This window comes from Orycteropus afer, unplaced genomic scaffold (assembly GCF_000298275.1).
Source record: "Orycteropus afer afer isolate SDZICR_OR568_19922 unplaced genomic scaffold, OryAfe1.0 scaffold00001, whole genome shotgun sequence".
Taxonomy (NCBI): domain Eukaryota; kingdom Metazoa; phylum Chordata; class Mammalia; order Tubulidentata; family Orycteropodidae; genus Orycteropus; species Orycteropus afer.
Window position 1 is genome coordinate 24,691,052 of NW_006921588.1, and position 3,146 is coordinate 24,694,197.

The window sequence follows — 3,146 nt, forward strand, 5'->3', positions numbered from 1 at the left end:
ATAAAAGATTAAGATTTTACATGGATAACAGTTCAGAAGCAGCAAGCAGCCTAGAAAGAAACGGCTTCAGTAAGTGCTACCATGAAGAGCCTGTATCGGGCGACACTAAGCAAATACCACATCTACAGAGATGGTCAGCGTGTGAGGATGGACAGAAAGTACTGAAAACAGAAATGGAAGGGGAAGCATAGGCGGACATTGCCTACTCACAATACACCTGGGGCCCACCTCTCCTTCACCTGATGTATCATTCCTGACAATATTGTAATACTGTATTCTATCACAGAATGAATCGATAAAAGGGACTTTAATATTTATTTTTTAATAAATTATTGAGGCACAAGACAGTGTAACAGATTCCTTTTTTAGGCACATAAAAATGTCCAAATATTTTGAGTAAATTCATGTTACAAATTTTTAAATGTTTCTTGCATTCTCTAAGTTAGAATTTTGCAATACCAAAAAGAAAAAGAAATTGTGGAGGTCATTTGAATTAAGTCAAGAGACTTAAATTTTAGTTAAAAGTGAAGAATAAAAAAAATTATTGCAAATTTTTTGCTTATACTCAGTACTTTGTTACTGAGCAAACACTCATTGAGTGGCTACCATGTGTAAGATTCTGTTACATGCCGTGGAAGACATAAACATGAATTAGACCTAATCCTCACCCTTGAATGTTTTACCTTCTGTGCCAGTTATTAGTTTATGGCCTTTTAGTTTCAAATCCATCCATTTTTGTCTTGCTCTGTTGTTGTGGAGTTTTAACCTATAGGCATTTGGCCTTTGACAGTGGCAAGATATTAGGCTTTGCCAATAGAGGGTGCTGGAGGGACACTGTGAGGCCAGAGTGCAAGAAAAGGACTTTGCTCTGGTGTGCAGAGCCAGTGGCTTGGTTTGCAAAAGGAGCCTGGTGATGTTCGCCTAGTAGTCCTCATGGTTCATTATGGCCAGTGCCTCTCAGCCCCTATAAGTTTATTCACCACAGATGATGGTACGTTCCTGTGGCAGCCAGCTCTTCTCAAGTTTCTTACTCTCCTCCAGCCAAGGCGAGTAGCGTCTTCCTACAGTCACTACTTCTGTATTCCTTAGAGTCTACCCTTCCAAGTAGTTACATACCTTTTACTGGTTAACAGTTCTTTAAACTCTCCCTATTGAAATTACAAGTGTGGTTTCTGTCTTCTGATTGGTATGTGGCAGGTATGCCATAAAACCAGGAAAAAAAAGACATATGTAAAATAATGTAAATTCTGTGGGAGAAAGGTCATTTCTAGAATCACAGCTCATCAAAGATCAAAGAGCTTCAGAGATGTAATCTATAGAATCTATGGTTAGGATTGTGGTCAGCTGTAAATAACAGAAACTGGACCTCAATAGCTTGACCAAATACATTTATTTTCTCATGTAATAGGAAGTCTGTGAATAGGCAGTTAAGGGTTGCTGCACAAAAAAAATAAAAAAATAAAAAAACACTGCCACTGAGTTGATTTCGACTCATAACAACCCCCATAGAGTTTCCAAGGCTGTAAATCTTTATGAAAATAGATTGCCTCATCTTCCTCCAATAGAGTAGCTGGTGGGTTTGAACCGCTAACTTATAGTTAGCAGCGAAATGCCACATCCACTATGCAAAGCTAGTTCAAAAAGCATTAAAACTCCAGCCCCCTTCTAGTTGTGGCTTCTCCATCTTTAATATGTGGCTTCTGTAGTCACAGATGCAAGACTACTGCTCAGCCTACAGATATTGGTCCATATTCCAAGCAGGAAGAAGAAAGGGCAAAGGAAAAGGAAGTGATCCAGCTGAATCTATGCCACACATATCACTGCCCATTTCTAACAGTAAGAATTCAAACATGGCAAGGATTGTGGGGACGGCACAGGACTGGACAGCATTTCCCTCTGTTGAGCGTAGGGTCTCAATGAGTCAGAACCGATGCAACGGCGCCTAAAAACAACTGAAAGAAAGCCTGGGAAGTTCAGTATTTAGAACTGAGAATAGGGTCCTATAAGAAAGAAAGAAGGGGAGAAGAGATATTGGAAAGGTAGCTAGCAGTGTCTACCACAAATTAATTGGAAAATGAGTGAAACCTTTGAGATAGACAAGAGTCAGCAGGGGGACTTGATCTCATATCCATATACTTGCTCATTTGCTTTTAATATAAATAGTTTTTCCACATGAATTATCACTGTTAATAAAATTGCTTCTCCCTCGTGACTAGTATATATTTGGGGGGGGATGGATGAAATAAAATGTATTTTATTGGTAATTTTGTTTTCATGTAACTCTTTTATTTAAATGTCAGCCTAGAGCATCTGGACTGCAAAGAGGACATGGAGAGATAGATTTGCTTTTAATTATTTAATAAATTCTTTGGGGTCCATTTGGTAAGTATTTTATTCCAGTATACTAAATGGCATAAAAATGGCTTAAATAATTTTTAAAGGAGCTAAAAATGAAGTTGATGGACAAGATCTTCTGCACCAGAAGGTGATTAGAAGTTAAGATAGTTGATAGATCTGTGAGGGCTAGGTTTTATTTAAGAGGAACAAGGAATTCTTTTCCATTGAAAGTGTCCCACCTCTCAAATCCCAGCTCCAATATGTCTTCAAGGAGGCACTTCCTACCTGACTACACTAAACTCTTTTCTTAAGCTATTTCCCTTAGCACACCACACAAATTAGTCCTGGAACATATACTAATTTGTATTTTTCTCTAATTTTTCATATACCCTAATTATACTATGAACCCCGACATTTTCCCTGTACCTTACTATATTAAAGAGAGGGCATAATAATTGCAACTCACTGATCCTTCAGAGCTGGTGCCTTGGGTGGTATAAATGGTTAATGCTCTTGGCTACTAACCAAAACGTTGGTGGTTTGAGACAACCCAGAAGTGCCTGGGAAGAAAGGCTTAGCAATCTATTTCCTGAAAAATCAGCCACTGAAAACCCTATGGAGATTAAACTCACATTAATAAATAAATAAATAAATAAATAAATAAATAAACACCTTGTGGAGCACAGTTCTCCTGTGACACACATGAAGTTGCACTGAGTCAGTGTGGACTCAACAGCAATTTGTTTTTTGCAGTTAGTGCAGATTTATAGGCTTAAAAAAAAAAAAAAAAAAGATAAATTGATACCAAA